We start from the raw sequence: 26,734 nt of genomic DNA, 5'->3' as shown, positions 1-26,734 counted from the left end.
TGTTAAAGCTGTGTTTTGTTACTTGATTAACGTTAATAGTCGACTGCAGGTATTTATAGGATGCTGTCACTTTAAGACCTCATGCACGGATCCGATATAATGATACACATCCGATTTCTTTCTCAACTGTTTACATTCACTTTTAAAACATAACCGACTGTGTTTACGAGAATACTTGCCGTGACAGGTATTTAGATAATATTTTGTGTGCATGTGTCCATCCAAGTGCATGGAGACATGAAAAAGGAATCAATTTGGAGTTCTCACGCTAATGCGCCTCTGTGCGTGCGTGCTTCGGGTGTGTGCGGCTGTGCGAACAGATAACAGTGTGCGAGTTCCACACTAAATTCTCCTTTGCCTCTTCCAGTGCTGGAATCCCTCACAGCAAAAGAACTCCGCGGCGGATCGGCCGCAGAGGTATCGCGGCTTCCTGAACGTATCTGCGAACGGACCCGTAGCGCGCAGTGACGGATCCACAACGAAGGTGGATCGCGGACCTGCCGTGGCTCTGCGCTGCGTCCGCGATTAAAACCTTACCTCCGCGGCGGGTCCGTTTGGGACCTGCAAATTGATACAACCGTTACAGTAGAGGTGCGTGTGGGTCCGCTCAGGATTCGCTGATTTACAGTAGAATTTACGGCGCCGCCCGGAGGCGGAGTTGATCCTCTGGGCGGCGCCAAAACGAATGTGATAGTCACACGGGTTTTGCGACTTGAATGCGGATCCGCATAGGAGTCTCCTGCTGTGTGGGATGGTTTAAAATCTGTTGAATGTGTAAACTAGCAAGACAAAACGTGCAAATTATAACCTTTCACTCTATGGAGGTCAAACTTGCAATTAATCCACAAATCACATGCGCGCCGAACCGTGGGGCCTGGTCCGTACGGATCAACAATGATCCGTTTAACCACGAAGATATATGGTTATGGATTTTGTTTGATGGTTGTATTGCCTGCCAGAATAATGATTCCACAGATAAGCTGCATGTTTTGAGCATATATAAAAAGATACAGAATATGAGCAATAATAAGCCATAGCAAGATTCCAAGCATGCTTCCCAAACAATTGTTCTGCCCCTTTCATGCCCTATTTTCTACCGTCAGGTCAAACAGGTAGTCCTGCCCCATACTCACGGCATTGTTGGATTCTTCAAACAAACAAAAAGAGTAATGTTGAAAGTGTTTACACTTTGTTAGCAGTCATCCTATGAATGGCTTACTTGTAGTTGTCACTCCATATAAAGCTGCAATTTAAGAATTATTTTAACATTGAAAAAATAGACACTTCACTTATAAGTACTGCATGGACACTGACAGGCCTTCTGTTTCTAAACATTACAGTTGTAGCTTTTAAATGTTGTGTAAGCCAGTATGATTCAGATTAGATCCAATGTGGCAGTCCATAGACAAAGTTTCAGACAGGCAGGGTCGGTATAACTTTGATACTAGCACAGCAAAGCAAGAAGGAGAGAGAGAAAGCCTGTTTGCTAGGAGTTTGCTGGCATTTCAGCCTCTGCTTTTCAAATGGACTTCATCAGCACTGTAGAAAGAGAGAAGAGAGTCATTATTGTCAGTCCAGGCATGTTTTGTTTCCTTCTCACATCCATTTCAATAAATGTCCCTGTCCCATCCAGCCGAAAGAGCCTTAGCAACAGCAGGAGAGCTGGTGTAGACATAGGCTCCACGCATACAAATGACCGTAGTGCTTCTTTCCGGACAAGTTCAGGGACAGTTTGTGAATTCCTCAATGTTCTGACATCAAGGCTAATATTTGTCCCCCACACAAGTATCTGAGGACAGTCTTGTTTTCAAGTTCTCCGTGGTTCTGGACTCTGATGGTAATTCCTCCCAGACAGCTGAGCCTGTGGACCATCTGTCCTTGTTCCACCTCTCCTTTAATCAGATAATTTGGACTGTGTGGCGTGTCCTTCCTTTTTAATATGCAGCCTGTGTGCACAAACACAGGCCTTGCTGTATCCCGCATCGTGGTTTTGCACACCATGCCGCCTTGCACGATGGTTTATTCTTAGTAGAGGGATGCAACCCAAGACGCCACTCATTAATTTTAGAGCACATCCCTTTGCTCATTACATGAGGTTTAGTAAGTGGATAATAAGATAATGAACCGGTCTTTAATGCCTTGTCTTTTCTCAGACTTCTCTGCCTTCTGCAGATGTACATGTGCAAAAGCTTTCAGCATTTTTAGAAATCATAGTTTGGGTTTTTTTAGGGGGTCTGCTTTTCATTACATGAACTGTAATTGGGATACTGCTATCAACATTCTTTGTCAAATCTCACTGAGATCTTGAATGCAAATAATTTAAATGATGTACATTACTATAAAGTTACTGAAGTATTGAGGAAAAATGTACTGTTGTTAATTGTATTGGGAACAGATTCCTTTTTTTCCCCCCAAATTAAGGGGTGAGTTAAGTAAAATCTGATCAACATAAAAATTGTGACATGCACCAGTGCTCTGATTGTATATATTCTCAGTGGTGCAAATTCAAACACATTCAAATGCATTGGCAGATTATATTCCAAATTAAAAATAAGTTGGGTAAAACAAGTTTACATTTTGTGTTTTGTTTAAACTATTTATCAGTTCTTGTGGATTAGTTCGTTAAAAGAATCGTTCACCCGAAAATGAAAATTCTGACTTTATTTACTAATCTTCATGTCGTTCCAAACCCACATTACTTTACTTTTTCCATGAAACATAATAAGAGAAATTCTGAGGAATGTTTGCTATTTTCCGTGCAGTTACAATGAGTGGGCTCTGAGGCTTTCAAACTTCAAAAAAAAAAAAAACGATGCAGAAGCATAATAAAAAAATAGTCCATATGACTTATGAGCTATATAATAAATCTTCTTAAGTCATACAATAGTTTTGTGCAAGAAACAGACCAAAATGTATGTTGTAGCGCAATAGGTGTGCTCATGTGAAAACTAGCGATGTCTGATTTGTGAACAATCATTTTATTGAGTCAGATCATTTTAATGAAAATGTTGATTCAGTTCACAAATTAATGATTCGTTTGCAAGCGATCTGGTTCTTGAGTTGGGAACATTGAGTCAGCTCACTAGAGAGAAAGATTAACATTAAACAACGACTCACATTTTAATTTGTTCCTCACACAAAGTCAAGTCCCCTTTATTTATATAGCGCTTTATACAGTACATATTGTTTCAAAGCTGCTTCATAATAATGGAAAAATAACAGAATCTATGCAAACTTCAAATAAGAGACAAATTCAAATTCTGCTGTAAAACAGTTTAAAAAAAAAAAAAAATGACAATAGCATCATTCAGCTCAAGTCAGTTTAGTGTTGATTCAGTTCAATAACTGTGAAATTCAGATAGAATTCAGCTATACAGCAATGGTCTCTTCTTTACTCAAATTGTTGTGTTTTCTGTCATCATTTGACATTTTTCCCCTTTAAACACTGAATTTACTGTTTATATACAAAGCGCAGTGTTTCCATGACTGTCCAAAGCAGGCAAATATGAGTACACGATTGGTTGTCTGTTGGTAAGCTTCTAACTGTAACATTTTTACACTACATCATTTCACACTGTACAAGTTTGGCACTGCAATGCTTCAGAGCAGGGTTCCATAACCCCGGGTAAAAAGCACTGCTAACCCCGCTACTAAATTACAAGTGTGAAATGTTCCTTTACACGGGGTAAAAGGCTGAGTTTAGAATAACGATAACCCGGGGTTAAGCGCAGTAAAAAGCCCTAAGTATTCTTCAAAAGTTCTCCCTTTGGGTTCCATGAATGAATGAAAATCTTACAGGGTTGGAACAACTTGGGGGTAAGTAAATAATGCCTCTTTTGTGTTCTGTTTGTTTCAAGACACCTCTCAGCCCTTGATGCACAAATGAGTGCATTCCTCTGCTGTTCACTTCTCCATGGCACATAACTGCACATTACACCAAGGGCCAAGCATCTCTCACCTTCGTGCTAAGCATAGCTGGGCTAAGTTTAGATACAGTCTTTGTAAATCAAGCCTGAATGAAAATTTTTTTTTGTGATCTTACCTACAAAGCTTGGATTCTAGTGAGAGGAAAGTCCTGGTAAATGTTAAAGAAAATGGGAAGGGAATGCAACCCTCTAGACTGCTAAATATTCTGGGACGTGGGGCAAAACTTGACTCAGAATAAATTTTCGGAGTGTGTTTTCTCTCGCCTTTTTAAAAGAAGTGGTCTTGGAGGTGTTGAAATACCTCGCATTGTCATGTGTTGTACAGATGTTGGGTGAAGCAGACAGAACTCACAGACTTGAGAGGGAATTGAAGCTGACATGTATTTATCCCATCTACCCTTTCTCCTGTTTGAGACAAGCATTCGAATAATGACACAGATATCCATAAGAATTTTTAGTCTGAACTGATGTCCATCTGTAATCACTTTCAATGGTGTATTATTTGCTTTCATTGATAATGTGGGCCGAATTAGTTTGTGTTAGCACAGTTTACAATTTCTCACACGCACCTTTGCTTTGTTCCATTTCTTTTCTGTGTGTTTTCAATGATGTGGGTAAGTTCTGAGCCATAAAACCTGAAAATGTTCAAAACAATGAGGATAAGATGCTTTCCGCTAGGACATAGCGCTGACATAGACTTGTGCAGAGAGCACTGAAAATAGAACGCTTCGCTATGGTCGACTGGACGCAGCCAGTACAAGATGCAGTTCACCACAAAGCCAACAGGGACAAATCAACACCAGAGCCGAGGTGCAATGTTCTGTAAAGGCCAATCGTCTTGTTTATTTCCTAGCTCGTGTTTTGCACAGACAGATATGTAAATGTTTACACTTGCAGAAGACTGTAGGGGTTGGGGAGGCGAGTGAGCCGAGCCCCTCAACTCTGACCTCGGGTGGGTCACCTCCCATTTGGATGGTACTGTATAAACTCAGGGCCCTTTCTGCCTGGTTTCAAGCACAGATGTTCCTGAGACATCGCCTGAGAGCAATAGATCAGGTCCATTTGTCATTTTCTTAATCATTGTTACGCCCATAGATTTCGTCCCTGAGGAAGCATCACCATGGAACACACACAAACAGAGGCTGCGGCCCAATCCCGAATGTGGTGACAAGCAAGACGGCCTCTTTTGCGGAGCTCCAGACTAGAGGTGTTGCATATTCCGCATGCCTGAACGCTCACAAGATTACCAGTGGGGCAAATAATGGGTTTTGGCCTGGCGACGACAGGCTATTTGAATAGCGATGTCGTGCATCAGTCTTTTTCAAACAACTCTGTGCTCCCAGCGTTAATGTTTACGGGTCGTTCGCTGGTGTTTTCCTCCCGGCTACAGACTTTTCAATGAAAACTCTGCTTCTGGCCCTGTGCTAGTGTGTATGATTAAACATCTGTCCCTTTGAAACGCATGTCTGCGAGACAAATTATTCGATACTGGAGGTCGAGGAAGGAGGGGAGCGGAATCTAGCACGGCTGGATGTAAACACTCAGCTCAAATGCCCGGCCGTCCTTCTCAGGCGATAATTATTCCACTGATAGATTGATCGAGTGATGTGTTGTTTGTTAAGAGCACAGGTCGGAACTGCGTGACGTGAGTTGGAGTGGAAATGACAGATTGTTGGACTGCTGCACTGTCCTGTTCACAACATGTTTTTTAATATCTGCATTCTCCAGATGACTAACTGCTTTTGGGGTGGTCAGGGATCGCATTGCACGGCAGCACGATTCAGATCATGTGTGAGGGGAGTCGGTTACATCCAAACAGACGCAGGGAGAGAAACATGATTTTTAAATTAAATTTGTTGTATTTAAACTTGGTTTAAAAAAAGTGCAAACACTTATGTTCTACAGTATGTACATTAGGCAGATTTCCTATATCAATTAGATTCCACTTTGTTCACAAAAGCAAAAGTTTGGCCACCACAATTAAAGGGATAGTTCACCCAAAAAATGAAAATTCTGCCATCATTTACTCACCCTTAAGTTGTTCCAAACCTGTATGAATTTCTTTTTTCTGCTCAACACAAGAAGATAGATATATAAAATATGGGTAACCAAACAGGTGAAAAGAATCTGGTGAAAAAAGTGCAACCATGCTTCCGTTAAACAGTGTTTATGTTAATTAGTTAAGTAAATTAGTTTTCATTTTTTTTCGCGAAAGCAGTATTTGGCTGCCACAATTAGGTTTAAGTGAGCTTCATTGTCATCCCCATTGACTTCCATAGTATAGAAAAAAATACCCATCAACTGTTTGGTTACAGACATTCTTCAAAAGATCTTCTTTTGTGTTCAGCAGAAGAAAGCAATTCATACAGGTTTGGAACAACTTGAGGGTAAATAATGACTGAATTTTCATTTTTGGGTGAACTGTCCCTTTAAAGATTACAGTACAGTGTTTATTTATGTTAATTAGTTATGTAAATTAGTATTTGCTTTCTTCGTGAAAACAGTATTTGGCTGTCACAATTAAGTTCAAGTTCAAGTGAGATTTATTGTTATTCCGCTACATGTAGAGACATACAAGGGAACAAAATGCTGTGCCTTATAGGACCACAGTGCTACATATAGGCATAGACCAACGCTGTCTCATGACCAATTCGTAGGTATTTTACAAGGTGGCGTATGAATTCATATGATTTGTCTAAACCCCAGTGACTGGTAGGTTTAGGGGCGGGGTTAAGGGTAGGTCATTCGTTCGAATTCATACGAATTTGGCAATACATATGAATTGCTGTGAGATAGGGTTGGCATAGACATATAAACATATTAAACATAAAGAAATATATAAACATATAACCTATATAAATCTACATAAATCTATTTAACCTATGTAAACATTTAACCTACACATATTTACCTTATTTAAAGGGTAATCTGACTATGCATATACTTGAATTTACACATGAAACAACACGTAGTGCAGCGGTACAAAAGACGAAAAGAGACATCAAGGGCAAAAAACAGTGCAAACAGTGACAGTGCAAGAAGAGAGAGAAATAATTATAGTGTCCAGAGCACAACAGGGAGAGACGAGAGTATTACCGAAGGTGGATTGTTTGTAAGGCCCACTCACTTACCTATGAGTAGCCTATTCTCTCACATAGTATTGCGCATACAAATTGCACGCAAGAATTGTAAAGTTTTTTTGTTTTTGTTTTTTTAAATAAACAGTCCTTGGGGGACAATAGCAGCAAGAGGTTAATGTGTGGTGGGGTGGGTGTTGAAATGTAACAGTTACACTACAGTTGCACTGTACTTAAATTTGGGGGGAAAAGTACAAACACACTTCTGGTTTAGAGTATGTAAATCAGGCCAATTTTCTATGTAAATTTGATTTGTTTTTGTTTGTGAATGCAGCATTTGGCTGCCACAATTAACCGTTACACTACAGATGCACTGTATTTAAATTTGGTGAAAAAAGTGCAAAACATGCTTCCATTCTACAGTATGTAAATTAGGCTAATTTTCTATATAAGTTAGATTTTGCTTTGTATGCAAAAGTGCAATTTGGCCGCCCCGATTAACCATTACACTACAGATGCACTGTGATTATATTTGTGAAAAGGTGCGTTCTTTCGTTTTGTGTATTTATTGTATATTTGTGTATTGTGTATTTATTTAATATTTCACTGTGTTCGTAAATGCTTTTTGGCTGCTGCAATTAACATTAATCTATATGATGATCAAATGATGGACAAGAGTGAAACAAAAAAACACTTCAAGTTGGAACAATTCATTCTTAGCAGTTCCCCCTCCTGAATATTTGTTTTATTTATCTCTATGGATATCGTTTTTATTCTATTGCATAGTACCCCCTCAGTGTTATCAGGTTCACACATGCTGCATTGATATCGCATGCAAATGCAACTAGTTATGTGGGCAGCAAGTTCCCCCCAAACAATTTGGCTAATAGAGGTCTATTAGTGGTGGGTCCCAACAAAGTCATAGAGTGTGGAACAGGAAGTGTTAACATCTGGGCAGCTGGCTTATGGCGTGGCAGTGAACTGCAGCACTGAACTCTCTCTCTTCCTCTCATGTTGAGTGAAAACAAACATAACTCTCATGTTTTTGCCTGTTGTATCAGGGTTGAAGAGGTTTGTCTGGCTGCTCACCGATAGAGCTACACCACGCTTTGCTTCTCTGACGTCCCAGTCTGGTTATTGGGGGTCAGGAATGCACTGTGTTTGTTTGATTTGCATCACGTTGTGTTCTCCAACATGAAACGGAACTCATTAGGAGACTAATGTGGCGGAGAACTGTCATGCAATTCGACTTGACTGGAAATACATCTAGGCTGAGGTAGACATGGACCAAATAGGCTAAATCAGCCATGACTGTTATTTCTGTCAGTGTAATATGACTGATTTGTAACATTTAGGATAGGTGTTCTTTTTACATCACTTTATTGTGCAAAATAAATTAGTTTTTACTGTTTTGCTTGATTTAGTTGTCAACAGAATGCATATGTGACCCTGGACCACAAAACCAGTCGCACGGGTATATTTGTAGCAATAGCCAAAATGATCAATTTTTCTTTTATGTCAAATATGATTAGGATGTTAAGTAAAGATCATGTTCCATGAAGATATTTTATATATTTCCTACAGTAAATATATCAAAAATGTATTTTTGTGAGTGGATATGCGTTGTTAAGGACTTCATTTGGACAACTTTAAAGGTGATTTTCTCAATATTTTGATTTTTTTTTTTTTGCACCCTCAGATTCCAGATTTTCAAATAGTTGTATCTTGGGCCAAATATTGTCCTATCCTAACAAATCATACATCAATGGAAAGCTTATTTATTCAGCTTTCAGATGATGTATACATCTCAATTTCAAGAAATTGACCCTTATGACTGGTTTTGTGGTCCAGGGTCACACATCATGGCTGAAAAAAGTATTTGGAAACTATAGTATCATTTAAGTGTATGAATGTCATTGCATAAAAAAATCGTACCAAGTTTGTACCAATATCAAGCCAGTTTCCCCACCGGGGTCAATAAAGTAACTATCTATCTAAGTGGTAACAGCAAACAAACAATGCCAGAACTATTTTTTAACTCTCTTTTTTGAGGTGTGAAGTGTGACTTCAGCATCCAGTTGACCTCAACTAAAATTCAATGTTGTTTTGTAAAAGTACCTCATGACTAGAGTTACCCTGTGATTGCTATTTGTCAAGTCCAGCATTGGGTTAGTGAAAGTATTTGACATTATGAAGCAAATGGGAAAAGATTCCATAACAAGCATTTAAATGGCTCTTTAATAATTCAGCTTAATGTGGTCAACCACAGTGTTTCTTTTAGAGAAATTTTGAGAATTTTTATATCCCTACATTCCCTAACATAAAAATCATCTCGGTGTCGCTTGTATTTAACTTGGATACTTCAGAGTTCCCTGTGAAATTGTTGACGAGTATGTTTTTTTTTTTTTGCTGTTTTGACATATTTCATTTTGAAACAGAAATCTGGTTTTATATTAATTAAAGTTCAATTCTTTATGCAACTTCAAGGTTGTATAAAGTTTTTTTCTTGTGTTTGATGTAACTGTATATGTTTGAAATGCTTAGCAACCCACAAAAAATACCTAAAAAAAAAAAAAAAAACACTTGCTATCAGGGTACACAATCGGGGTAAACTGCCAACAGACGTTAGATTTAGCCTTAGATGTAGTCTTACAAAAAGAGTCTTTAGCTCAATTCCTGGAAATCCTTGCCAGTTTGATGATTAGCGTTGCAAGGGTGGGACAGCTTTACGTCTGACCTTTTTAAGCAAATAACAAAAGCATGACACTGATTAGATGCCTTTACCCTGATGATATTGTCAGTGGCAAGCGTTTAATGCGTTTACCTCTGATGTTTGCTGTGCACAAGAACTCAGTGCACTTATTTTATTAGTAAGAGAGGAAATTATTACATTTAGTCATTTCACAATTTATTTCATACAACAAGGAAATTTTTTTAGAAAACCAAATAGAAGATGTTTTTGTCGATAAAGTGCTTTGTCGGAATAGGGCTACCAAGGTTCATAAACATACACATAAACAATTGCTTATATCCAGTTACTTCACTTGGGTGCTAATTTAACTGGTAATAACTGTGCAAGATTTATAGGTCGCAATGGGTTTGTCTTATCCTCACGGACACCCTGATCTGAAATGTGTGATTTAGAACATAATGGAAGGAATTCTGGGTGTTATTGGGCCTGCGTGCATCTAAACATTGATTGCAGTCATCCCAACTCAGTTATCTCACTAACATGCACTGGCCAAAATTTACAGCATTGTCCAAGATTCAATTTCAGACACCACATGCTCACTGTAATAAGTATGGGATGCTGAAAAAAAGACTTGACTTGACATCTCGAGGATTATCTGATGCTTGTTTTTGTGTAACTGCAGTGTTGTCATTAATGAGACGCTTTGTGCACTTCATTTTGACCCAATTGTGGTCACGGTTGGCCTCTTTAAGTATAAGAGCACATGTATGCAATGTATCCTGATGATTGCCTCAGATTTTTGCAATCGTTGCATCTTGCAATTCCTTTGATGGCCAGTAGAGGGCAGTGTGACGTGACCCCTTCAAATTCAGTCTTGGCTTTTGATTGAGTCCCTGAAAGTACTGAAGTATCTGCACAGTTCATTCTAGGAGTAGAGAAACATAACTTTCATAGGATATTTCTTTCATTACTTTGGAAGAATCTTAAGTCTATTTACAACTATTTTTTAGGAAGACTATTTTACAACCAGCTCGTTCATTAATGCCTCATACTGGCAGTTGTGCAGTTCCCCGAGGGCACGAAGGGAAAAGCTATGAAAATCAAGTGTCTCTCAGGTTTTTTTTGGGGGTTTTTTTTACCTTTTGAACACTGCATACCCATGTAGACCATTGCAACCGGCTCTCCACACATTTGCCCATTCTTTGTTTACTTACCAGAATCAGAAAATAAACACTGCACTGGCTCCACTGTGATCAAACCGTTATGTACACAAGTAATTTAGTTATTTCATGGAGTGTTTAAAGGGATTTTACATTCCAGCCAGCTGAGTAAAAACACCCAGTCTCCAATAATATATCCACCTTGTATTTTGGAATATGATAAGTTTTCATTAAGCCAGACTGGTCATTATATTTTCATCATATTTATTTTTTAATTAATTATAACATATCTTTTTATTATAGAATTTATTTTATTTAAATTTTATATTTAATTTATTTTATTATAGAATTTATTCATTTTTATATTTTATTTGAATGTATTTATATTTAATTTATTATAGAATATTTTATTATGAATATTGATATGCACAAAGCCTTTGAGTTATTATGTGATTCCAGCTTCTAAACATGGGAAATTAAGAATTTCCTCCTCTTTTATAACCACATTTTGATGACGGAGTGAGTGCGCATAACCTGAGTAAGAATATGCGGACAACTCCCTGGCAACTTGCACCTCAGAGCAGAGGAAAGGGAGGAGCGGCCGCGTGCCTTTACAAAAAGGAAGACACCCCCTCCCGTCCCTCTTCTGTCTGACGGTGCCTTAGTCACTCGTTTTTCTTCCTGTCTAAAGAAAGGGAGGATGAGAAAGGACGGGGGTTAAAACTGTGAGACTAAACTAATGCTTTCTTCTAGTTCATCTGACCTTTGGCCCAAATAAAAGGTGTGATAACTGAAGCCGGTCCAGTTTTGACTGAGGTTAATGTGAAGGGACCCCATGGCTTCCACATGTCACATCACCCCAAGCAAAGAGTAAGTTTGAACAGTTTGAAAGACCCCTTCTCAAAATTGCTGACCATGTATTTTTAGACTAACAGGAAAACGTGCTAACAGGATATCCATAATTATCTGCCCAGAAAACAGAAATGTGTCGGAGTAAGTCTCTATTGTATGTGTACACTGCACAAAATGATGTTCTTTTTTTTTTATTTTTTGTTTTCTAGTACAAATATCTAAAAATTCTTAAAACAAGAAATAACATCTGCGAATCACAAAAACATACACTTGTTTTCTCTTTGAAATAGGTTTATTTTTGTGACCTCATTGGCAAATATTTTTCTTGCTTTAAGCTTAATCTCAATTTTGATACATTTTTCAGAAAACAAGACTGAAGCCATTTTGCTTCTCAAGTAAATATATTTTGTATTTAAGAATTTTTACATATTTGTACTGGAAAACAAGACAAAACTACTGAGGGAGAATATCTTTTTTTTTTTTTTTTTTTTTTTTTTTTACAATGTAAGCATTTTTATGGACCAGAAGAAAGGTTTTAAATGGATGCCCACTTCAGATGATTGTTTGTGGAAGCCCTTCCTGTTCAAACGCCCACTTATTCTACCTCATCCTGTTCATCATGGAGAAACTGGCCGCACTTGTTGTAATAGCTTAGTGATTCAGTAGTTGGAAGAACAAATTTCCTGCCAACTGCCCTCTGAAAAACTCCATCTACGTGGTGATTGAAAACCAAGATCGTCATAACAGAATGAATCACTTCCCACTATAATCGACCAGTATTTTCAAAGGCATTGGGCAATTGTGAACTTTCTGAAAGTTAGTGAGACGTATGCTAAACGTTAACTGCCCGGGGATGCCTTGGTACGTAAGCCCTTCTTGGGTCTGCAGGCAATTAGGAGATGTTCTTTAGAGATTGTAGCCTGGCTGCTGCCTTCCAGCTCAGGGAACCGATGACAGATTAATTTGACTTCAGCTCGGCAACTCCGAGGCCCAGACGGCTGGAAATGGCTAGCGTGGGAGAGAGTGGCAGTGTGCGCGGATTTCCTGCCATGCTCTTGCCTCCTAGAGAACGTTCTCCCAGGAGAGGAATGAAAGGCGAACTGAGCTGAGTGCTTCCTCTGTGCGGGGTTGCAGCTGCTTGACTGAGGGCTTTTTTTCCTTCGACAAGTGCTTTGTCAGCATGCCACAACGGCCCGAGTGGTGTGGAGGGTTTGCATTGACAATGGAAGTCCGACTCGGGCCAGAGAGCGAATAACACTTAAGCGTGCTCTAAGCCCTCAGTACTAACATGTCCTCAACTTAAAGAGGTTGTACAGTGACACAATAGAACAAATGAGTGCTCTATACAGAACAAATGTAAGAAATGTGAGAAACAGTATCTCAAAGGTTGGTTAAACTTAAGAAGTCGTGTAGGTTTTTGCTGAAGGACGGAATATTAAATGGAAGTATCTAACATTGTATGTGGGCTTAGATGGTTGCGTCTTTTGTATTGTGGTTTGATGGTATTGCTTATGCCTTAATAAAAGGCTGAGGGCTCAAACTTCCCCTGAGAAATGAGCCAATGGAGGTTTTGAGCTTCTAGCATTTCCTGTAACACTAACCACGACATTGATTTACAAATCACAAACAACCACAAATCACGAAGTAAATCGGCATCATCTGGGTTACATGCATGTCTTTTAACCAGATTTGTTGGAAACCCTGACCTAAAATGATACCCTTCATTAAATGCAGGGTTGCAGTTTGCATTGAAATGTTATATGTCAGCTCTTTAGTTGTCTTATGTTGACCAAGATGATCTCTCGGTTCAGTCAGTTTGAAGAGAACAATGTTGTGTTACTGTTCAATAAATATGCAAGAACCAGCACTTGAAAAAATCAGTATTAGGGTCCAATTCTCACTATTAACTAACTATGACTTTTGCCTCAATAAACCCCTAATTACTTATTAATAATTAGTAAGGTAGTTGTTAACCCTCTGGAGTCTGAGGCTGATTTGGGGCCTGGAGAAGTTTTGACATGCCCTGACATTTGTGCTTTTTTCAGTTGTTCATAAACATATTAATGGAAAAAGTGTCATTACACTGTATTCAGCACAAACTAGGCTACCATAATATGTGAGGAACATGTATGTACATGTTTGTATTTTTGAAGGAATAACGTTTATGCGTGGTTATTGAAAAAACAAAAAACTTAAGTCACTGAAATAAGTCCAAAAAAAAAAAAAATTAAATCTGTGTTCACAAGACTTCTGGGTATTGGAGATTGTAGACTAGAGTTTTTGCTTCAAAATGATGTAAAAATTATCCTGCCTACTCATTCATATAAAACAATAGAGAGATTTAAATTTTGAAAGACACTTTTTGTCAAGAAACACTGTCATGATTGACTACAGGAAGCAAATGCAAGTAACGTCGTTTATTCAACAACAAGCAGTAACGGAAACACAGTCAATGAAAACGTGCAGGCTTCAGGTGGCGCAGGGACTGAGATGGTCGGCTGGTGACGTGACGTGGAGACAGAAGAGTGGCGGTGAGATGATTCCAGGTTCCAGACAGTAGACAAGGCACGAAGACAGTAATCCACAGATAGACGACGAACAACTGGGACTCCGGTCAGGAACAGACAAGACAACCACGAACAGGACACCAAACAACGATCTGACAATGGAGAGATGAATGAGGTGAGTATTTAAAGACTGAGGGAATGAGCAGCAGGTGGGGAGAGTGATGAGTGGCAGCTGGGTCCACTGATCACCCACGTAGCCTGGGCACACCCACAAACACACTCGCACACAAACACAAACACACCCACTGCTGTCATAACACAGAGCACGCGACAAGAAGGAAACAATGCATCTGCGAACCGTGACAAACACAGTATGCGTGGAGGCGTGAATGGTATTCTATTATATACTTTAAAATATAATGTATTTCTGTGATGCAAAGTGTCTGAACAATTATGTTACCTCTGTGGCATTTCATATAGGCTTTTAGCTTAAAAGCATGCACATTTGGAGAAATATTGATGGATTCTCATATGTTTATGTCAATTTTCTATACAGAGGAGTAATATTTATCCAATATTTATTGTCATTGCTATGAGCGCTGGATACTGTGTTTTCCATTCATACTTGCAGCCGGAGGGTGCTCTGTGCACCTTTAGTCCACAAATGCCTCCTAAAGAAGAATAGGCCATGTGACAATCCAGGAACTAACCGAACTAACAGAGGCTTCCAGAAATCGCTAACTATGGCTATGCAAAACACTTTTGAAGACAATAAATACACGATTGAGACGATGTATGCATGTATTGCCTCAGAATTTGCGTCTGAATAGCGCTCGCTCCATGGGCATGGCCGCATTGGCGCATGAGCTGAATCACGGACTTCTGACATGGCTCTCTTTTTATGCAGATAACATAAACAGAGAATATTTGTTTTCGATTTGACTTACACAATTTAAAACCTGACATTTCAACGTTTCTTTAGACATAAGTCTAATTTTTGTGTGATTAGTATTCACTAAGTTACAGTTAATTTTCTGAGAACTATCAGATTGGATAGTTCTCCCTCAGATTCGTTCAGAGGGAGACGAGAGATCACGCATCATGTTAGTTTTCTTTATTTTACAAAAAGCACAACATTTTGTTTTTACTCTGAGTGTACACAAATAAAAGAAGATATTCAACAGATTAAAATGGTGTATAACTCTAAATTGTATTTGCAACATTGACAGAGTATTTTGAGTCTCTTTCACACTGGTAAGAAAAAAACCAAGGTGGTATCACCAGCGATACCTCAGACTCCAGAGTGTAAAGTTTAGGTATCGAGTAGGATTAAGGGATGTAGAATAAGGTCATGCAGAATAAGGCATTATTATCTGCTTTATAAGTATTACCAAACAGACAATATCTTAGTAATATGCATGCTGATAAGCAACTAGTTAATCGTGAGAATTGGACCCTAAATTAAAGTGTTATCGGACAAAGGAACAAATCCACAATGCTAGGTTTCTTTTATTTTATTTTGAACAGACTGTAGTGCAAATCACAGTTTGTTCCTCCTAGTGGCATTTAGTCCCCTAGTTGGTACAGTACAGCCTCCTGTAGTGTATTAAACACTAAGCTACGTAACTAAGTAAACAGAATCAACTATTGCATAGGTATTTTTTTTGCAGGGCTGATAAAAAACAAAAGGTATTTGGTCACAATCAACAACAAAACTGAAAAGCATCTTGTGTTATAAAAGTACAAAATAAATAGAATATTAAAAAAAACTTGTGCATTAGGAGTGTTACAATTTGCTCCACTTAAACTAAATTTAAACATTTAAGCTTAAGCTCAACCCTCCTATACTTAATTTTCCGCGTTCCTCTTAGTTTTGCACACAGTTGAGCAAGCCTTTCAAAGTATTCTTCTTTGTCCATGAACACAGAATGACGTATTCAATGCGTGCGCACTATCTAGTGGACTTTGGCTGTGTCCGAAAACTGGAAAATGCTGCCTTCGGAGGACACATTTCAAGGTAATATATGACATCCAGTTTTGGCTTCACTTCCTGTCTCCTTAGAAACCTTCATCTGATTGATTTTTGAAGGCAGCATAGAGGTATCCTTCGCTGCCTTTGATATCCCACAATCCTGTGTGTTCCATTCTGTGACAGTTGAGCTAGAAAAATAAAGATGGCATCTGTAAGTTGCGTTTGCTGGTCAGTTTGTTTGGACATGTGTGTTTTTGACCAACATGTTCCACTTTTGATGTCATTTCTAGCGAGAAATTACTACTGTAGTAATTAAATATGTGATTAGATATCAACAAAGCTCGCGCTGTTTTGCTGTAGATCATTAAACTGTTACGCTGCCTATTGCCTGTTGCGGCATAAATCCCCATACTGGGAACAGAATGGACTTGACTGTGCTATGAACCCTTATCTAAAATTATCTACCTCAAACACCTACATCTCCGTGAATCATACTGTTTAAACAGCTCAATCATTAGATTGAATAATAAAAAAGTGGACTAAAATGTCAACATTAACCAGACAAATCAAAAGAATGCATTTTTTTTCCCTACATGTTTGCTTGTATGTGACTCATTTAGTTCTGCAAAGTTCCTGATAAAGGTTACGTTTTTGAACCCTATATGGACTTTTCGCATAGATCCAGCATGGGTGACATAATTGGAATAACAACAGCCATTTTTGGATGACTACGTCATCAACACTTAGAGAACACCAGCACCAACAGAATTTTCTCCACCTGAGCTAAGAGTGCTGATTTTAACATTTTCGAACCCAACAACCTCTAACAGGAAATACATTTATTCCACACCTATAAAACCGGTTCCCATGTGTCACATGATAGAATTAATGGGTAAAGAAAAGCATTACAACTCCCCAGCTCCATCAGTATGGATGCACTGAGGGATGTTTGAGGAATGCAATGGTTTTAAACACTAAACAGATGAACGACAACATGTGTTTGTGTGTGATGAGATGAGATTTAAACTACAGTGCTCAGACAAAAGGAAAAAATGTTTATTGTAAATGTGAAAATGCTACCTATATAAACCAGTGAAAATTGGATTAGTTTGTTTGTTGAAAGAGGCAAACAAATCCGAATTAGACTTGGACCGGTGCAACGGAACATTTGAATAATCACGTATGGCTTAGTGTTTACCTGTTTATGCTTTTGGATAATCTCAGAGTTGTTTAGATCAGTAGTTCTCAAATATTGTGTACCATGTCTGATGCAGTGGGCTGCATTGGGCTTTAATTATGAGATGCAAAAAATAGTGGTTAAACGGATCGTTGTTGATCCGTGACCCGTACGTACCAAGCCCCACGGTTCGGGACGCATGTGATTCACGGATCAATTGCAAGTTTAACCGCAATAGAGTGAAAGGTTATCATTTGCACGTGTTTTGTATGGCTAGTTTACACATTAAATAGATATAAAACCATTCCAGCGCTAGAAGAGGCAAAAGAGGATTTATTTCTGTATCGCACGCAGCGCTGTTATCGGTGCGCACAGACGCACATACAAGGCTCGCGCGGGCACACACACACAGAGAGAGGTGCGTTTCAGATGGCTTGCGAACTCCAAATTGATTTCTCTTTTGCGTCCTCAATGCACTTGGATGAACACATACACACATTATGTCAGTCAAAATACCCCTCTCGGCAAGTATTCTCGTAAACACATTCGGTTATGTCTTAATTGAACGAGGTGAGAATTTGGATGTGTATCTATCGGATGTGAGCGTGCATGGAGTCTTACTCTTAAAGTGACAGTAACCTATAAATACCTGCTGTTGTCTGTCATGTAAATCAAACAACAAAACACAGCTTGAACAAAGATGAATCTATATTAAATTTATAAAGAGAACAGTGTTATTTTACATTTAATTACTACATTTCTGTACACGGTTTTGGAATGACATGATAGTGATAAAAACATTTTTGGTTGAACTATCCCTTTAAGATATACCTTTTTGTCTTCACTTTAAAATTGATTAATTTGCTCACAAATGTATATCAGTTATCTAAACTACATGTATGCCATTGTCCATAACTCAAAGTGATCACAAAACATGCCATAAAAATGAAATGAAAAACCAGAGAGGATTTGCTGAAACGGGTGGATGCCATATGACAATACAATGCTAAAGTTCACAAAAAAGTCCCTTCGGGCAATTACAAAGATTTTTATATAGCATCATTATTTCACAGGCACCGAGGAGGTTGTCTTAATTGCATTTGTAATATGTGCTGCATTGCTGGAATGAAGAGTAATCGCTATTTTTGGATATGGAATTCTAGTGTCACTTTTCAGTTTGGATAGGCAAAAAGGTGCAATGTGCTGGCAGACCTCAATGGCATTTAAGTAAGAGCACCAAATAATCAGACTGTTAAAAGAAATGGGATTCTGGCAAATACACTCTGAATTCATTCCCTCTCCCTGTCACATGCAATAGACTTTAATGGAATACTGAGAGGTAGGGGAATTCACCAAGGTTCTATATATTAATTCTAAATTGGGTATAAAGAAGAAGTTTACTGCATACAGTACCTAACAATGCTATTCTCAGGCTGTTAGCGTATTACAGCATGTGCTGTGGGACTTCTGGAGGGGGTTAGAATCTAGGAACTGGAGAATGGTGCTGTTTTCAATTAGCATGCCAGTCTGAATGGCATGTCCGGCTGACAGGGCTTTACAAGCGGCTAAACACAGGGGCCTATGAGAGTCGTGCCGGCCTCTATCAGCACCCCTGCAACCTGTTCTGAAAAAGAGACAGTAGCTTTGCTCTGATTTGCAAGGTCCCTAATTAGTGTTCACTGCTGCTTACATACTCCATAGAAGTTAAGTTCACTTAAACAATATACACTGCCCCCAAAAAAGTTGCTGTTTGGATTTAAATAGACAAAGAGTCTATGATTGGATCATTATTGCAGTGATTATGTGTATAGTATGTTATATGTTTGGCAATGTTCAGTCCGTTTCTAACCCTAATTGATGGAGTGTGTAGCTTTTCATATCTTAAACAACCAAAATTGATGCATGTCTTCATGGAAATAAATGTTGTGATGTTATTTCCATCAAGAGGTGCATCAATTTTGGTCAAGATCTTGTATTGACAATGCAAGAGTCAAGCACTCTCTAAAGTGTACTCCAGCACATCCCAAACACTTTTAATGAATTTAAGGTCTGGATTCAGAAGTGCCAATTCATGTGTGAAAATGATTCTTCATGCTCCCATGATACATCTTCTTACATGGTTGTTTAAGAAACAGTTGGTTGGTTGGTTTTAGGACACAGAAAAACAGATATGACCTCCTCAGTATACAGAAACAACAAGGCTTTTTCGGGTAGAGTGTGCTTTTGTTAATTGACAGCTCCATGTCGGTCTAATATCTGTCTTGTTTTTTGTAGCTCTTCTACGAAGCCAGACGTTTCACTCCCGCTGAAGTGAATCCCATGAATAAATAAGGCAGGTCATACAGTTCATAACCAATTAGACCACTTTATTATACCCCTTTAAAATCCAGATTATTTATTCTATAGATTGAGTTCCGCTGAACAATGAGCAAATAAACTGAATTGAAAACAGCCAGACAAGTTCAGTGTAGGGATGCACCGATCCGCCTTTTTCACTTCCGATACCGATCCCGATACCTGGGATTCAGTATCGGCCGATACCGATCCGATCCGATCTTCAAGTAATAAGAAAAGCGCTAAATTACCTAATAAACTGTATGCCTCACTTAGGGCTGTGACGGTCGGCATGACAACCGCGCCACCGCGGTCGTGGAGTGTCACCGGCGGTAGTGTGGCGTGTATATAATATATAATCTCAAAGGTCGGGTTAACCGAGAATTTTCCGTCATTGATGGATTTTTTTTTAGCAGTGACGGAAAAAATCTGCAGCCTGTCCGTCATTTTGACAGATTACTGAGGCTGATGTAACTTAACTGTAATTCCCACCCCTGTCCAGTAGGTGGTGAGTGTGCTCCAGTGTGGCAGCAGAGCGCGAGTTCAGTCTCCAGAATAAAATGAAAACGATGCCTTTGATTACACACACCCAGTTTGTCCATTTTATTATATATTATATTATAATACTTATGCTTACATAAAGTTTCTAATCCGTTTTGTTTTAAATAGTTTTTATTTTTGTTGTTGCTGACTAAGTTTATGGTCAATGAATGGCTTTTCCTACGTGACATTGTTTACAACACTGATTGAACTGACGTGATACAGATTTCGGTAAGCTACTGCAACTTTCAACATATTTTTTGATTTTCATTCATGTTTATTTCCTTCTGTAAAGTAGTAAAGAAGAAGAGATGATCACGTTCACTCACGATCCTCAAAAAGTGTTGAGATGAGATGTAAGATGAAAACTGAAAAGTGACGCAGACTTTAACTTTTCATAATACTTTCTTTTCATAATATAAATAATTGCATAGCCTATGCCTATTTGTTTATCTTATACGTTTGTGAATACATATGAAAATGTGGACGAAATCAGAAGCTATTAAATGTCTTATAATTAAAATATAAAAATTAAAATGATGCAGCAACATATGATAGATAGGACAGAACAAAAAAAAATGCTATTAAACAATCTTTCATTGCGCAAAAATATTATAATATGAACGGCTCCCATACAGAGCGGCACAAAGCGCTTTTATGCGTATACCGTGTGCAGAATGATGTGCTTGAAGCACCATGGAATCAGCGCGCAGCGGCAGCGCTCCGCAGTGAAAAGTTCAAAGCACAAAGTGAAGAAATATTGATGCGTATTGTATTACCGGTATCTTGATTAAGTATAATAATAGAAACATTGATTCATCTTGGAGAGAGTTTCATTGTGTTGACTGTCGTAACTGAACGCGACACGCAGTCTGAATGCTGAATGGAGAATGACTGACAGCCGCAGCGGAGGGAGGCCTTTACATGAACTTTAATTTAACAACTAAAATATTAATCTGTACCTCAAATTAAACTATGGAATGGCTTCAGAACACTTGGAATATAGTGCACAGAAACTTTATGGTGCTTTTTAATGTGTTTGTGCCTTTTGTAGAGCTTAACAACAACAGAATAGTACACGCACAATATCGGATTTTGGATCGGTCCCGTCCGGCCGATACCCGATCCGGCAAAAATGGCAGTATCGGCGCCGATACCGATCTGAATATCGGATCGGTGCATCCCTAGTTCAGTGTCCAACTGTGGTAAATTATATTAAAATTTGAGCACGGAGATAAATGACACTTTAACAGAGCTGATTTATTCTGGAATCAGTTGCTTTTTGTCTTAAATTGTATTTCTTAGATTGATTTTCTTTCAGTTTTCAAATATGTGGCATGGTGTTAGATGCATTATACATACTAAATTGCTCACATTTTTTCATGCCCAAGCACTTCTCTGAGAGGATTTACTTACCAGCACATTAGCCTGGTTAATAACTTTAACCATCATCCCCGGAGCCAAACATGCTTTGGAGTCTGATGCCTTTTCATAAAGCAAAATACTTTGATTTGCCAGGCTTTAAAGGGGCTCTGAGGAAAGAGGAGGCCCTCCATGATTGTTTGTGAGAGGCAGAATGAGCTTTTTATTCCAGTTTTTTTGGCAGCACAGACAGCAATAGAGGCCCTCAAAAGAGTCTATATAGAAGCCCAAGTGCTCAGTGAGCTCTTCACATTTTCCCAGGCGAAAAATGCTGTGCTACTTTTGTTCCATTCGTTTGCACAACCCGGGTAGGAAGAGCGAACTTCTCTCTGGATACAGTGTTCATTGCTGATGACAGAACACACATGATTGACCATAATGATCCAGATTATTTGAAGCAAATGAAACGTGGCCAAATCACTTGGAAATTGCTTAATCAAACAGTGCTTCTTTCATGTCCATGTTATAGGTCATTAACCCTGGCAACAAACTAGTTAGTTGTTTTCATCAGTGAAAACTCCAGCAGAGGCCTGAAAATCTGTTTGTCCGAGTTTATTTTTTATGCTAATGTGTCTTCTCTCACCCGAGTAGTGAACTTGTATACAGAGGCTGTTTATATAATGTATGTCGGTAATCTGTTGTCAACTGCAAACAACAAAAAATAAAGCTTTATCGGTAATATTGAATATTGAATATTGAATATCTTGCTTGTTAGGCTAATGCTAAATGTATTAATCTAGAAACCAGGGGCCGTATTCACAAAACATCTTAAGGCTAAAAGTAGCTCCTAACTTGCTGATTTAGGAGAAACTCTTAAAAATAATGGGCGTGTCAGTCCTAATTTTAGGAGTCCTAAATTTTTGCTCTAATAGTATTTCACAAAGCATTTTAGCGCTAAAAGTAGCTCCTAAATCTGTGAAACGTTAGGAGTATTCAAGAGGACTCCTAAGTCACTAAGACCAAATCACAAACAGTCCTAATCCACCCAACGACACTGTACACCATCGAGGCAATAGCGATTAGAGCCTTAGTTGCTGAACTTTTTCTTCATAAATGCAATACATTTTTATTTATAGATTTGAATCTAGGATGAGACGCAAAAAAAAAAAAAAACTTTAACAAATAAATAAATATTGTCTGATTACCTGTCGCAATGGTTTTCATGAGTTCACACTTACAAATGATTGAATAGAGTGTAAAAAAAAAAAAAAACTTTAACAAATAAATAAATATTGTCTGATTACCTGTCGCAATGGTTTTCATGAGTTCACACTTACAAATGATTGAATAGAGTGTAAAAAAAAAAAAAAAAAAAAATATATATATATATATATATATATATATATATATATATATATATATATAAGTGTATTTGGTGTGCTGTCCAAGGGGATTGAGGGCTCCGAGCTTGGAATTTATCCCAAACCCAAAGTTATCTCCGTATACCCACACTGTAAAAAATGATTTGTTGACCCAACTTGACTTAGTCAAGTCATCTTGTTGCATTGACTTAGTCAAGTTTACCCAACACTAGGTGTTAAGTTCACTCAACTTATATGTAGTCGTTGAAATAACTTGCAGTAAATTGAGCCAACATACTATATCAATTAATGAGCATTTAGAATTTTTAGTTGAGTCAACTGAAAAATATATTGGTTGAACTTAATTTTTCATGTTTTCCCAACCATGAACTAAGTCTAACTGACATAAAATAGTAATTTTTCCTCAACATTATAACTTAACTATTTGAGTTTCCTGGACTTCATTGGTTTGTCAAGAAGTTCTGGATATCTATCTGGATCCACATACATGAAATCAACACAAATGCAAAATTGAAACTCTCAACATTTATTTTATTTAACATACGATGCATCCAAAAAACGCAGACACAAAGAGTTCTCTTACAAAGATATAAAAACGCTACACAAGAAAAACCCTCACATATACACAGCTCACACAAACACGTGCAAACTTCTCTATCAGACCCATCTTTAAGCCAAAACAGTACAAATAACTCTCCTTGTCATTATCAGATATTTTTCATTGCAGGTAAAAGTGTACATGAAGAATTCACAAGCAGCTGCATTAAACTTCACATTAAACTGTTCAAAAAACATGTCATGATAATTCCCAATCGTAGAAACATGAGAAGGAAAGAGTAAGCAGGACAAGGTAACAAGAAAAGAGTCCGTTTGAAAAAATTCTAGGGCTGCAACGATTAATCACGATTAATCGTTTGCAAAATAAAAGTCTGTGTTTACGTAATATATATGTGTGTGTTCTGTGTATAATAATTACGTATATATAAATATACACACATACAGGTATAAAGTTTAGAAATATATGCATGTATTATAAATATATATATATTTATATATATTTTATATTACATATAAACAAAATTTTATATATAAATATAAAATTTTTCTTAAATATATACATGAATGTGTGTGTGTTTATATATACATAATTATTATACACAGAACACACACATATATATTACGTAAACACAGACTTTTATTTTGCAAACGATTAATCGCGATTAATCGTTGCAGCCCTAAAAAATTCCAAGAATACCAATGTTACATCTAAAACAATGAGATCTAAAACAACAATGTTCTTGAACTTTAAAACAGTACAACAATTAAAGGGATAGTTCACCCAAAAATGAAAATTTGATGTTTATCTGCTTACCCCCAGGGCATCCAAGATGTATGTGACTTTGTTTCTTCAGTAGAACACAAATGATGATTTTTAACCCCAACCGTTGCCGTCTGTCAGTCTTATAATGCATGTCAATGGGAACTCCATTTATAAAAGTCAATAAAACATGCACAGACAAATCCAAATTAAACCCTGCGGCTCGTAGGGCTGGACGTTATGGACAAAATTTATATCACGATATAATTCTTAATTTCGGTCGATACGATATAATTCCGATATCGATATGAACTATATAATAGCCTCAGAAAAACTGCCAAGAACGGCCACAATGGATGTCTGTACCTACAAATGTCTGAAAAAAGAATTTGCCAAATCTATGAAATCTCTTCCTATAAAACTATATAATATTTTAGAAAAAAAACAGTACAAATAAATTTGTTCAGCTTTTATTTGTATTTAGCCTTCATACAAACATAAAAAATAAACATAAGACTCAATCACTTTAGTAATATTAATATCTTTAACATTAAACTATAATGTAGGCTGATTTTATTATCCTTAATATAGATTAAAACAAAAGTGCTTCAGCCAAGATAAAGATTGTGAACAGTAAAAACAGAAAAAAACAGTGAGAAACAACAAAAACACATTGCTGGGGCAGGGACGTTGTTGAGTGTTGATGACACTAGGGGTACAACGGTTCAAATTGCTCACGGTTCGGTTCGTATCACGGTTTTAGGGTCACGGTTTTGGTACGTGCTATTAGCACATACTGAACCGTACCGAAACCGTGACCATAAAAATAGGACTACTGTCAAATAAAAATAAAGAAAATAAGAACAAACAATCAAACTACAAGCAACATCACAAATAAGTACAATAAAGCAAATATTCAAATAAAATAAACAGTGCTTTTCAGGTTTTTCAGGTATCTAACAGTAGTTTTCAGGTACAGAAAATGGATAAAGTAATCAAATATAAAATAACACTGCATGTTATCCTTACTGTATAAAATAAATAAAGATGAATCATTATTGAAGTTACAAAAACTATTCAGTCAAGAGCTGTGAGTGATTTCTTTATTTGTTGTTTGATTTAACATTAAAAACAGGCAGCAGGAATATTTTTTTTCCCCTTTAAGACATGCACGATCCAGTACATATACTGTTACACATGCGCTGTCTTTCTCGACTGTTATACGTTCACTTAAGTCTTAAGACGTAACTGACTATGTTTGCTAGGATACTCGACAAGACGGGCATGTTGACATAATTTTTGTATGAATTTGTCCGCCGAAGCGCAAGACTTGAAAGAGAACTCAGTATTTGCGCGCTGACTGAAATAAGCGTGTGCGCGCGAAGAAGCAAATCTTCTCACAGCGCGCGAGCTCTCTTTCGCGTCTTGTTCTTGAAAGTTTAAATCAGCAAGGCTTAAATGAGTTTAGTTTAAACAAAGATAGCAGCGTGTGCTGTTCAGGTCTCACCTGCACTCGCGCGCTATCAACGGGTGATGACGGCGTAAATGACTGGACATTAGAGCATACGGCACTAGCTGTTAACAGTTTACAAAGAGTGACTGTTTTGTCCACGCTTTTTGATTATCGTTGTTGTAACGTTTTGCGCATCCATCGACTGAAACATACATTATCTGAACTCTGTCTGTCTGTTTTCCACGTTGCTATTTTAAACAAAGCATATTAACCAATAGATACGCTGAGCACTGGCTGATGGCTGCGTATCTATGTGGTGTACATCATCACGCAAATAGCCAATCGCGTTCTGCTCTTTCTAACCGCTGCGCCTCAGAGAAATGCTGTAATGTACGTTATATATCGAAATACCGGAAATGTGTTTAAAAATCATATCACCGTTATCGAAAAAAATTATATCGCGATATATATTGATATTGAATTACTGTCCAGCCCTAGCGGCTCGTGACGACACATTGATGTCCTAAGACACAAAACGATCGGTTTGTGCGAGAAAACAAACAGTATTTATATCACTTTTTACCTCTAAAACACCACTAAGTCCAACTGCCCTGCGTATCTGGTTGGTGAGGTCAAAAAAACGTGTTCTGATAATGGAAGTGATGTCTCACGCTGATGTTTGACTATTATAGATGGAGTTCCCATTGACACCCATTATATGACTGACAGACCACAACCATTGGAGTTAAAAATCATCATTTGTGTTCTATTGAAGAAACAAAGTCACCTACATCTTGGATGCCCTGGGCGTAAGCAGATAAACATCAAATTTTCATTTTTGGGTGAACTATCCCTTTAACACTCTGAGGTCTGAGGGTATCGCCGGCGATACCACCGCGTTTTTTTCTTACCAGTGTGAAAGAGACTCAAAATACTCTGTCAATGTTGCACATACAATTAAGAGTTATACACCATTTTAATC

General features: G+C 37.8%; 1 long non-coding RNA gene across 22 annotated transcripts in view; it reads left to right on the top strand.

The window, feature by feature from the left end:
• The window catches only part of LOC125278327, a 109,092-nt gene that overhangs the window by 13,220 nt on the left and 69,138 nt on the right, over window positions 1-26,734 (top strand). For 3 of the 22 annotated variants that reach the window (XR_007187102.1, XR_007187103.1, XR_007187104.1), the window contains exon 3: window positions 11,609-11,725. The exons of the other annotated variants lie outside the window; for them this stretch is intronic. This is a non-coding gene — a long non-coding RNA (uncharacterized LOC125278327). The remainder of the gene's footprint in view (window positions 1-11,608; window positions 11,726-26,734) is intronic. 22 annotated transcript variants of the gene reach the window in all.

Source organism: Megalobrama amblycephala, linkage group LG11, assembly GCF_018812025.1.
Source record: "Megalobrama amblycephala isolate DHTTF-2021 linkage group LG11, ASM1881202v1, whole genome shotgun sequence".
In the NCBI taxonomy this organism is placed as follows: Eukaryota; Metazoa; Chordata; class Actinopteri; order Cypriniformes; family Xenocyprididae; genus Megalobrama; species Megalobrama amblycephala.
This window is presented reverse-complemented; position numbering and strand designations above follow the sequence as displayed.